Source organism: Gracilinanus agilis, chromosome 2 (assembly GCF_016433145.1).
Source record: "Gracilinanus agilis isolate LMUSP501 chromosome 2, AgileGrace, whole genome shotgun sequence".
Taxonomy (NCBI): domain Eukaryota; kingdom Metazoa; phylum Chordata; class Mammalia; order Didelphimorphia; family Didelphidae; genus Gracilinanus; species Gracilinanus agilis.
This window is the reverse complement of record NC_058131.1, coordinates 286,054,797-286,067,837: the sequence shown is the minus strand read 5'-3', so window position 1 is coordinate 286,067,837 and position 13,041 is coordinate 286,054,797. Positions and strand designations below refer to the sequence as shown.

Here is a 13,041-nt window from a genome sequence, read left to right as displayed (position 1 = left end):
CTTACTGCTCTTCTGCCTTGGAACCAATACACAATATTGATTCTAAGATGGAAGGTAAGGATAAAAAAAAAGTTTAAAAAAAAAGTAAAAAAAGAAAGGGATGGTTGCTAAGGTAGGGAGAAAACTAACCAATCCATCTTAAAATTTGTGATTGAGAAGAACAGGAAATCCAGGCATAATAGCACATTCCCTAGATTTTGAGAGCAGATTTCAAAAGGTTCAAAGAAAGGATAAAGAGAATCAATTCCAGTGAAGAAAAAAAGGAAAGACTGTTTTAAGTATAGATACATAGGAAACCTAGGAATTAACTTGCATTTTAGAAAGTGCCATACAGAAAATTAAAACAAGGTCAGGTAACAGACAGAATAGCAAAGAGTGGCATATATCTATAAGAATCATATCAGGAGTCTTCAAAATGAGCTGGGATTGGTAAGGAAAACTAAATGAATCAACAAGTTCTTATTAAATGCCTACTATGCTAGATACTGCACAAGGTACTGAGGATTCAGGTACAAAGAATTAAATGATCCCTACTTGCAATGAACTTACATTCCCAACTAAAATCCCACCTTCTATAGGAAAATTTTCCCAATCCCTCTTAATTTCAATGCCTACTCACTCTTCAATGTTTCCTATTTATCTCATAAATGGCTTGCTTCGTGTACATTTGTTTAAATGTTGTCGCTCCCATTAAATTGGAAGCTCCTTGACCTAGGAAAGAACTTTGGGGAAGCTTGCCTCTTTTTGTATCCTCGGGGCTTAGCATAGTGCCTGGCACATAGTGGGCACTTAATAAATGTTCACTGGTTGACAGAGTCTAACAAGGTAATAAAAATAAAGCATAGATATAAAGCTAACAAATACATATACATTTGTCTATACAAAGTTGTTCAAAACAAGGTAGTTTGGACTTTGGCAATAGGCAGGATCAGGAAAGACTTCATGCAGATGGTGCTTCAATTGCAGCTTAAAAATAAGAGATGGACTATTAGGCAGAGCTAAGAAGAGAATGCACTCCAAACACAGAGATGGGAGATAGAATTGCATGAGAAAATAACATGGTGAAGATCTATTTGGCTAGACAGCAGAATGGAGGAGGAGGACTATCCAAGGAGGCTAGAAAGGCAGGTTGGGGCCATGCTGTGCAGGGCTTTATAAAATAAACAGAGGAGTTCATATTTTATCCTAGAAGCACTAGGAAGCCACTTTAGTTAGTTGGGTAAGAAAGTCATGTGTTTAGACATGTTTAAGGAAAATTACTTTAGGTAGCAGTATGTAGGATGGACTGGAATGGGGAGAGTCTTAAGGGTAGAGAGACTAATTGGGAGTCTGTTATAATAATGTAAGCAAGATACGATAAGGGTCTGGACTAAAGTTACAGAGTGAGTGAAGAGAAGAAGTAATACTGTATGTGAGAGGCCTTATAAAGGTAAAAATGACAAGATTTGGCAGCTGATGGTTGAGTGAGAGTGAGGATTTCAGGATAACAGCAAGATTACAAACCTGAAAGTGTTGGGAGAATGGTGGTTTTTTCCAACAAAAATTGGGAAGTTTTAGACATATTGAGTTTAGACATATTGAGCTCCAGAATATCCAGTTTGGAATGTCCAGAAGACAAGTTTTATAGGACTAGAGTAGAGACTGGAAATCATCTGAATAAAGATGCTAGTTAAACCCATGATGAGAGTATAAGGTGAAGAGAAGACGACCTAGGAAAGAACTTTGGGGAATATCCACAATTGGGTAGTACATTAGATACCAGGGTCAGAAGCCAAAAAGATTCATACAGGCTAAACGTTGAGTCAAATCTAACAAGATGAATGTCGTTTTTTATTCAAATTTTTTAAAACTCAACTTCACAAATAGCTATGTAGCAATTTTTCTGTAAAAGATCACTGGGTTTTGGTAGATTATTATAAGGTCACCAGTTTCTTATGGCAGCAATCTCAGGCTGCATTGAGAGGTACAATGTCCAAGCCTTGAGATGTGAGACCACATCTGGTGTATTATCTCAGAAAAGGCATTGGCAAGCATGCAGAGGTAGTCATGGTAAAGTAAAGGGCCTTGAGATCATGCCATATGAGAATTGTGGAGGGCAGTGCCATCTCACTTCTTACCTCCACCTCTTGGAATCCTTAACTTCCTTTGAGGTTTAGCTCCAGTGCCACCTCCTATTCAAAGTACTTTCTTATCCCTCCAGTTGTTAATATTCTCTTTCTTCTTAAATTGCTTTATATTTATTTATTAGGGTACAAGTTGCATCCCACCCACCCATTCCATGCCCCAGTGTATGTTCTTTGATAGCAGTAACTGACTTTGGTCTAGTTATTTCACCTCTAGAGGCCTCAGCTTCCTTTTATACAAAATGAAGGGAGTTAACTAACTGAGGTTTCCTCAGGATGGAAAAAATTCTATAATCCTAAGAGCAATTTCTTAAGTAGTCAAGTAGGAAAAAAGAAAAATAAAGCAGAAAAACAAAGCCAGAAATTTCTTCAGAAGAAATCTCAAGTCTATAGTAGTACAAACTACTGACCAACTACCACCAATGGGCATACAGGTACAGGAGACCAGGGGGTATCAGTACTTCTCCCTGCCAGACCACAAATCCTACTTCTAGCCCAGACCTCACAGCCATCATCTATGGAAGTAACTGCTGTGAAGAAGGAGTCAACCTCCCCACCAATTGCCGATCAACTGCTACACAGGGCAGGTAAATCAACCTAGATATAACAGCAAGGCTGCCTGTGGGAGAGATCAGAGGCAGCATGTGCCAGGCAAAGTCAAACCACCACCATCATCTTGACTACCATCTTCCCTCAGTCCCTGAAGCCATGAGCTCTGGGAAGTGTCATTAAATAATGACATTAAACAAGAGGCATTTTCATCTGCTTTGCTGCTGCACCCATTAGGACATAAATTCTGGGGCAGCTAAATGGCTCAGTGGATTCAGAGACAGACTCAGAGATGGGACATCCTGGGTCCAAATCTGACCCCAGATACTTCCCAGCTGTATGACCCAGGGCAAGACACTTAACCCCTCCATTGCTTAGCCTTGACTGCTCTTCTGCCTTGGAATACAGTTCTGATTCTAAGACAGAGGGCAAGGGTTAAAAAACAATGTGAATTCCTTGAGGGCAGGGACTATCATACTTTTCTATTTATATCCAGAGTATTTGGCACAGAGCTTTGCCAGTAAGAAGTGCTTAACAAATGCTGAGTACCATTCCTATGTTCCAAAGGCTGTCCCCATGATCTCCGACTTCTATTTGGACATACAGGTAATATTGACTGTTTATTTCTGTTTATGATATCTAAAGTGAATTCTCATGGAGTGAAATTCTGACTATGTACTGTTGCCTTCAACTATTCAGATATCAGTGGAGACCAATATCAAGCAGATAGAAAATGCTGGTCTTTAATATAGGCAGTATTGAACGAGGAGTGATGAATCGCAACTCGGCAGAAAGTTGGGTCACATATATATGGTGAGGTGGTACAAAAAGGTTTCTCTGTCACCATCTCTCCATGCCTTTCAGCTTCTGCTAGTTATTTAACAAAATTATTTGAAACCTACAATGTACCCATCAGGCTAGGAATCTGGCCTCATTTTGCTGCTTTTCTCTGCCCCTAAACCAAGGCACCAGCAATTCCACACTAGCTGCTGACTGACCAAGAAACAAAGAAGGCAAGGCCTCATGATAAGGGTCTCTACAAAATTGTTACCTGTCACTACTGAGAAGGAAAAAAACCCAATGACAGAACACAAGGTTCTAAGGCTGCTTCCTCTATCCACCCTGCCACATCTCAGAGGGGGAGGGGAATTGTTTGGCTAAGAAAAACAGTTGGCTTCCCTCCAAAACTGACCAGCAATTATGATAGGTGTGACTGGGCAGAATATTAAAACCATTAATAAAAATCAATAATAAAAAAAAAGCCACATCCTGCATTCTCAATAAGGAGCTATGAGAAAGAGAAAGAAAATGTTATCAGTGAGGGTAAAGAATAAAGGATAATTGCCAATTAGGAGTTTATCTTTCCTGCCCTTCACCAACAGAGCCCATTCTTGGATACTCCACCCACCTAAGCTTGCCCTCTCTAGAGTGTTCCCCTCAAGCAAACCCCCAGGGATAGTGCTGGCCATCCAGTGTTTCTATGATTCTCCCTTACCCTCCAAATGAAATCCCCGTGCAGATTTATTTTTCCCTACTTAGAAGGACCTAGGATCAGGTGATCCTAAGGCTGCATTTGAAAGAACCATCAAGATCATCTAATTCAATACAGTTCTTTTGAAGATTAGGAAACTGAAGCCTAGAAAAAAGTGACTTGGCCAGTCATAAATAAAACAATGTGAGAAGGAGGACTAGAACCTGGGTCTTCTGATTCCCAGTCCAATGCTCTTAATCTACACTCTAAAGGAAAAGACAGTTAGGTGGCTCAGTAGATAGAAAGCCTGGCCTCAAGACTGGAGATCCTGGGTTCAAATGTGGCCTCAGATATTTCCTAGTCATTCAACTCCCACTGCTTAGCCTTACTGCCCCTTCTACATTGGTTCTCTCTCCCTCTCTCTCCCACTGTGTGTGTTGTGTGTGTCTCTTTTCTGTCTCTCTATCTCTTTCTCTGTTTCTCTGTCTCTGTTTCTGTCTCTGTCTCTGACTCTCATCTTATCAGCTTCCTCTGGTGGTTCAACTATGAACTCTATACACATACAAAAATATAACAATCCCCACCCAAATGTCCCATAAGCATGTGAAATTCATAATTCATTAGTTTACCTCAAAATCACCATCCTAACTCCCCTACTTCTGTTGAGGGTACCACCATCTTTCCAATTATTCAGGTTCCCAACTTCAAAATCATCCTCAACTCTACAGGCAGCTAAGTAGCACAGTGGATAGACTTGGGATCAGGACAATCTGAACTCAAATTTGTCCTAAGATACCAGTTGTGTGATCCTGGGCAAATCACTTAATCTCTGCCTGCCTCAGTTTCCTCATCTGTAAAATGGGAATAATAATAACACCTACCTCACCCCATTGTGGTGAGGCTAAAATGAAGTATTTGTAAAATATCTTGCAAATCTTAAAGTGCTGTATAAATGTTAACTATTATTATCATTACCTTACTCTCTCATCTCCAATTAGTTGTCAAGTTTTGCCCACTCTGCCTCCACAGGAAATCTCAAATCTATGTCTTTGTCTCTTTTCACATGGCCACTGCCCTAGTTCTGGTCCTCATCATTTCTCACTTGGGACCTGCTACTTTAGCCTCCTAAGTGGTCTCCTTCCTTTGAGTCTCCCCTGTCTCCTATCCATCTGCCATACAGCTGCTAAGATGGGCACAAGTCTGACTGTCACATTACTCCCCCTACCTCCAGAGACTCTCTCTTACTGCTAGGACAAAATGAAAATCCTTCCATTTGGATATTCAAATCCTTTACAATCTTACTCCAGCCCACCATTTCTAGTTTCCTGCACATTACTCTCTTTACATACGCTGTGATCTAATCAGAGAAATCTGCTTCCCATTCCCAAATACAATTTTTCATGTCCTATTCTTGGCACCTTTGTGAAAGTTATACTCCAGGCCTGGATGCCCTCTTTATTTCCATCTCAAAGAATTCCCAGTTTCCTCCAAAAATTAGATCAAGCATTAACTTCCACAGAAAGTATATGTCCTGCTCTCTGTAGTTGCTAGTGTTCCCCCTGCTCCCTGACTTTACTTGTTTACATTTTATATGTAATTGTGTATGTATGGAGCAGCTAGGTAGCTCAGTAGTTAGAGCACCAAACCTGGAATTGAGAAGACTTGGTTTCAAATCTGGACTCAGACACTTACTCTGTGACCTGGGGCAAGTCACAACCCTGATTGCCTAGCCCTTATTGCACTTCTGCCTTAGAGATGTTACTAAGATGAAAAGTAAGGGTTTTTTTAAGTTTTTAAATTGTCAAAAGAAGGGAATTTTCTTGAGATTAGAGCCTGTTATTTTAGATTTTGTATTCCCGGCATCTTTTATAGTTGCTGCCACTTGGTAGGTGCTTAATAAGTGTTCATTGAATCAAGAATGAATGATAAAATAGGGGTTGGCTCAGTGCTTTCAATTCCCTGATTCCAAAGGGAAATATTCCTTTCCCTTGCCACCAAATGACTGGACACAACCTTGAGAAATCATGTAAGCCAATTCTTTGCCTTCAGGAAGGATAAGTATTCTCATTTTCCAAATGAGATAACTGAAGTCCAAAGAGGTTAAATAATATGATTGAGGTCATCTGGAGAGAAAAGAGTCAAACTTGTGGAGAGGAGGAAAGAGGATAGCATTCATTTATCCTGCAGGAAAGTGTCATTTTTAATTCTTGGCATAGACCTCAACCAAAAGCCCCATGGATACAAAGCTCTAAAATTGTTGGTCTGAAGTTTAATTTCGTCTGGGTCTGCGTGTGTGTTTTTAAACAGCAGCACTTTTCAACTATAGCAATCCGGCCTTTGCAGCTCAACTCATTCATCTCCTGCTTGTTCTCTTTTCACTGGAGAAATCTCTTCCTCTTCCCCCAAAGCCCAGATTACAAAAAGGCTTTCTTCCCTACCACCTGCTCCACTGGCCTCGCACCGTAATTACACTTCTCTCCCTGCTGCTCCTCAGTCCGACCCTGGCAGCAACACTAAATCGACTGTTGGGAACCTAAAACCAGGCAACATTTCCAGGTCAGCAGACAATGCCGAGGGTGTGCTGCTTTGCCCTTCTCCCTCCCTGCCCAGGAAACATAGCCAAACAGCATGTTGTCCATGTGCCATGGAACTATTTGGGACTCTATTCATCCCAAAGAAGCTCTCAACACTGTATCCTAAATTAGCATTCATAAGAATGTGGTCTGACCCAGTTGGAAGACTCAGAAGCCTGTTTATCAGTTCAAGCTATACAATGTTCTAATTCTGTGCCTTGGTTTCCACAATCTATAAAATGGATCAAGGGCAAGATTATCCCTCCACAGGGTTCTATCTTATTAGCAAGATGAAGTCTGTCAGACTTCCTGTTGCTGCTCATAAAGATACAGGTGTTAGAGGCAGGCAGGGGGTTGGTTTCTAGCTACAATAGTCCTCTTAAAGGAGCTAATTATAGATTCAGAGTTGAAAGGGGCTCCGAAGGTCATCTGACCCAACAACCTCATCTTAGATAAGAGAAAACAGGCCCAGAGGGACTAAATAACTTGCCCGGGGTCAGACAGATAGAAAGCACAGCCAGGATCCCCTCCAGAATCCTCTTATTTCAGAGTCAGAGCCCTTATGAACCTCAGGAGATCTGTGACCTCAGCACTTATAGGAACACCCTTAAGGCAGATCCCTGTGCTCTCATCATCTGGAATTACTGTCCATTTTCTCCCATAGATCCTCCTTGGCTTACCTAAAATACTGGAAGTCTTTTTCTAGGCTTTTCTGAATTTTTCTCTCAGGTTAGATATATCGCCCCCTCCCCTTCCTCAAACCATGAGGAGCCCTTCTCTTTTTCCAGTCAAATATTTCCCCAGCACCCTTTATTTATACTATTGCTTGTCCTTACATCATTACTGGATATATGCTGCTGCCAGTTTGTGGCCACCATGCATCTATTTATTTCCTCTTGGGTCCTCAGTAAATTTAATTCTTTGGATCATAGCAACATAGATTTAGAAGGAGAAAGGCCACAATCCCCTTATTTTATAGATAAGAAAACTAAAGCCCGGAGAGGATAAAAGACTTGCCTAAGGGATTGTGCTACTCCAAGATTCAAAGGTGAAATTTCCCAAATGCAATCATCCAGTACTCTCTCCTGTTCAATCCAACTCACTATCCATCTGCAGTGCCTCTCCCAGATACTTGTGCTAGTGTACTAATTCAGTGGAGCAACTATACATCACAACCTGGACAATAGACAATTTTCATCCAGTTGTTTTTTCCTATACAGAATGATAAGTCAATTACCTTTTAGCATTGATGAATCTCATTGGGGGAACCCTGCAATGTTCTAGGACTTGATGCAATCAGAATAATATTATCTGCATACAAGAGCATCTGGAAGACTTTATCTGACAGGGAATTCCTCTCCCATTTGGACATTGCACAGGACATCCTCCATCACAGTGCCAAGCACATTTCTCTGATATGTGCCTCACTTGACAATAATCAAAAGATCACTGAACAGAATGACTACATTTAACAAGGAATCATGAATGGTCCTAATATGTACATAGCAGACTCCTTCTTGCAATGCAAGCTTTAAAGTTCCATTTTGCTCTATAAACATAAGAGGATCTTATATTCTCTGAGCCTTTCCACCAATTGAATGAGTGTAGAAAATGTGATCAGTTATAGAGAATTAATTGCAAAAGGTTGCCTTCTATTTTCATCAAGAATACCCACAATATATACATATATATATATATATATAGATCATTCTCATAAAAACAAATTATTTTATGATGAGAAAAGTAAGTAAATAGGTTGGTAGTTATTAATGCTTTCTCAATCATCTGTGATTATTTTCCCCATTCCTTTGTCATCTTCCCTCTCTTAAGACATCTTGCAAAAGGATCCCTTAATGCTTTCAAATTACCTCTGGCCCATATTTCTTTAGTGTGTACTTAGTCTGGTCCCACTGCTCCTTCCAACTTCATCTTACTTAAGTGGCATTTCTACTTTCTTGAAAACTACATCAAGAACCTGAGGTGTTATAGTGATGTCATCGCTGATGAAAATAGATTGTTATAGAAACACTGACAAATTTGTTCCATTTGTTGTTCTCCTGCCAATTTTATCTATGAATGCTCTTCCAATGATGTGGCTCAGTTGGATTTCATGCCAAGTTTTCTGCAAATTTGCTTTTGCTTCCACTGCTTTTTGCTGTTCACAAAGGAGTACTATTTATAGTCTTCTACCACCTTCTTCCATAGGGTTTTAAGAGTAAGTCGTAAAATTTGATACTAATTTTCCCCTTTCCTCTAATTAATTATGATATGGTTACATACAAAGGGCTTATTTTTATGTGGCTTGCCTATCACTAACTCATCATTTCCAATCTGTTAAGATGGAGTCAATTTTGCTTTTGCCATATTGCTCAAGGTTTATCAGGTTCAGCACCTTCCAAGGTTCTACTAGAAGAAAGATTTAATGCTATATAGTTATGAAGCTTCTGAGTAGTCTACAATCCTATGGCCTTGTTTTTTTTCAAATCTCTAATATGTTTTCCAACAAAGTCTTCACCATCATCCCCTATGCCTATCTTTTACATTAAAGTCACTGAGCATCAAAATATATATTGGCTTGATTTACCAAGTTCTTAAATGATCTTTTCAAGTTCTTCATAAATTTTTCTTTGCCTTCACCCTTTGCAGCAGATGTCACTGGACAAAAATATCATATTTAAGGTACCTCCAGTTAAGACATTTTAAAGAAGTCTAAAAAAATTTTATGATTCTCAGCGCTCTCTGATCTCTTTCCCACCATTCCACCTCTTTCCTGCAGAAGCAGATGGGAGCCGCACATGACTCAAGGTTATTTCTTATTTTCTTTGTTTCATGGATCACTAGGTCAAAAGAAGTCATCACTTTCTGGTCAACCTTGCAGTGGCAAACCTCTCTGCACGAAGCCAAATTAGCCCTCAAATATTCAGATTCATTTTTTACTTAAAACCTTTTCAGCTTAGTAGACCTTGACAAAACCTAAAAGGAACTTTAAAGATCATCTAGTCCAATCCTCTTATTTTTTAAAAGAAACTGAAGCCAAAGGAGGTAAATTAACTTGTTCCAGATCACATACCAACTTGGTAACAGATTTGAGATTAAAATGCATATCTAATTCCTAGTCCAGTGCCCTGGACCATACAAATTATACTGCTCACCTAATCACTGGCCAATGTGGCCAGAAGATTTGAAATTCCTGTCTAGCTCTATCCCCCAGATCCTAAGTGAATTTGAATGAGTTAAGATCCAAAGTCTTTTGCTTCAGTTGTTAGCAACAACATCCATAAACTCTTTGCATTCTTTTACAGCATTTAATATTCTTCCCAAAACAAGGATTGTGTTCCATTTTCCAAGCAATTCAGAAAAAGAAAGCAGCTTAGCTAAGGTCACCAACAGGCCAAACCAGGTCTAGAACCCAGGAGTTCTCATCTCAGTTACAATTCAATATATAGCTAGTTTCTTCCCCAGCACTTCAGTCATGTATATTGCTTTCCAACTAATTAAGTGCCTTATTTTCAAGGGGGAATTAAATCACGGTGAGCTGGGTACTGTTGGTCTCTTAAAGAGATGAATGTGGCTGTCGGGGAAACATCTCTGAGCAATGGGGTATTCCTCTGGAGCTCTTCAGATACCTCTCATCTCTCCTATCTCAACAGGTCCAGCTTCCCTGTCCAACAAGGTAAGCACTACATTGATCTTCCGCCATAACACAATGAACCTATTTTGCTGAAAGGAGAGGCTCTTCTTTAACTTCCACCCAAGATCCTTTTCCCTCTTTGCTAGAATGTAAGCTCACTGAAGACAGTCTGCTTCATCCCAGTATCTAGCATATTGAGCATTCAAATTTCTGATGAACTGAATTGAACTGGTAACTTCTATACAAAACATTCTTATCTCATCATTTCAAAATATACATCTAACTCCTCCTATCCCTAATAAAAATTCTCTTCTATTAGACTCAGACCCACAGGAGACCCACCTTGGAATCCCTCAGCCCAAGGACAGATAGTGGCCACTCTTCCCGATTTTCATGCCCCATGAGCTAAGTTTTTGCTTGCTGAGTTGAACCAAATCAAACTGAGCCAGATTAAATTGGGACCCTTCCCATTTGGTCTCCTGTGGGGTTTGAGTTCAGAAGCTGGTTCCTGCCCTCACTGATAGGCTCCTTCATCTGATGGTGACAGGAGGAGAAGAAAAAGAATAGAACAATACCAATTGATAGCAGACTAGAGATCAACTCTGTAGTGACCTAGCACCTTTCACCCGTAAGTTAGAAAAGATTTTCCAACTGTTATCTAGAAAGAAGTATTGTCCTTGTTTTACACATGGGAGAGAAAGTCAAGTAACCATAACAGACATGATAAAGGCAGCTCTGAAGAAGGCCAAAGGTCATTCTGGGAAGCCCTCAATGCTTCAAACCCAGAAGTAATATACTCTGGTCATTCTATGGGGTTTGTTTCTGTATTCTAGCTACTTCCTACTGTACCAAGGGACTCCCTTCCCAAAGCTGTTTAAGGGCCAATCTTTCTCTTCCAAAGTCATAGTAGTAGTTATTACCCCTGCTGGAATCACTTGACCTTAGCTTAGCCAAATTCTCCACCATATAAGACCTGATATCTTGGACTTCCTGGAAAAAGCATTTGTTTTCAGGACACAGCAAACAAGTCCAAATTTGTCCTTTTGGCTCCAGCTCTGTAAGTAACATGATGCCAGAAGGCCCTAGCTCTATTTCTATGGTGGGGAAGAGACAGCTCAATTTTAAAAGATCCTCAAGTAGTAGCCGTTAACACCCAGGAAAAACATAAAATACTCACTCCCTTAAAAGTGTTAGTTCAAAATGTTTCTATGCCAGAGATGATGTGATTTCCTAGCATGGTATATCACAACAGGATTTCACACTTGAGGCAAGAAGCAGCATAGTAATGGAGAGAATTTAAGACTAGATGTCAGAAAGACTTTTTGTTGAGCAGGCAGATGATTTCAACTTTGCTTCCTGATTTCTTCAGGTTGGCTAAAGGGGGATTGAAAGTCACCATAATATCTACCCAATGGGAGGCCTGGATAAGAGACCACATAAGTTTCTTCTCTCTCAAGTTCCTGCTGTAGTATGAAGTATGGTTGCAGCACACACACCTCTGCTAGTATTCTTGCTACATTAAGCATAAAGAGAATCTGAACCTGGTACCATAACTCTAGTTCAGAAAGCTCCAGGTTCTGCTCCAGTTCACATAATTCATCCCTGTTCTAGGAGACCAGAAGAACCTTGAGAAGAACCAACCTGCTCCTCATCAGTATAGAAAGCATCCATATTTTTCTTGAGATGAGAAGTTTGCCAAGCAAACTTAGAAGAGAAGAGAGGGGAGAAGAGCTAAGTATCCACCAGGGCCCCTTGAACTCCCCTGGCCAAAAGCAGACCTCACTGGGTGATGCTCCTCAGAATCTAGGCAGTTATGAGGGAAACTGAGGTCAAGCAGTGTGCACTGTTTCATCAAAGATCTTCATAATATCAAAGCTGGAAAGTATCTTGGAAAAATACCTAGCCCAACCTCTGATTTGCATAAAAAGGGAAACTGAAGCCCAAAGAGATTACAGCAGCCTCTTTCTAGAAGGAGGGTGTGACATAGTCTGAACTAGAACCTGGGTCTCTTCCTCCCACTCCAGTGCTCTATCCATACCATGGTATGTTATATCATGACCCACAGAGTCACAGGAGTTCACCCTGCTCCGGGGAAAGCTGTTAATTTGTCCTGACCCTCTTTGTTCCTCCCCTGTGCTTGTTCTCATGAAACCAGAAAGACCTTAACATTTCCCAGAAGGACCTGCTTGCCCACAATGGCCAGTTAAATGACACCTGAGAAATCAACAGTTTCAAGGACTAGACTTGAAGATACTAACTTGGGAGTACCTTCAGGCTTCCTGGGAGTGGCTGGCTCAACAAGCCAGAGCTAAATCAAAGACTTCACCACCCCTATATGGCCCTGGTTCTTTCCATATAGCACAGAGAAAGAGATGCAAAGTGTTTTATACTATAAAGCACAAGAGCACCTAAAGATAGTAAAAGAATTATCTTATCTGAAGGAAAATAAGTGCCTTTAGTTGCAATATTCCAAGCCTTGAAGATGTAACCTCTTGGGAGGCTCGCCCTTGCCGTCATCTTAGATGTTGCTCCAAGAAAAGGAGAGGGTGGAACCTTCCTCAGTTTGAGGAGAAACAATCATATGTTTTTGGGGAAGACCCCTGTTTCAATATGGTTGGGAGAATTTACAAAGAAACAACAGAAATCCAGTAACTGTGATTGGGCAAAGTATAAAAACCAAGTTATTCTAAATGT

At 40.3% G+C, this 13,041-nt stretch overlaps 1 protein-coding gene across 3 annotated transcripts in view; it reads right to left on the bottom strand.

Annotated features, from left to right (window-relative positions):
• RGS3 (regulator of G protein signaling 3) overlaps positions 1-13,041 on the bottom strand; it is a 212,021-nt gene that overhangs the window by 125,382 nt on the left and 73,598 nt on the right. The gene's annotated exons all lie outside the window — the stretch shown is intronic.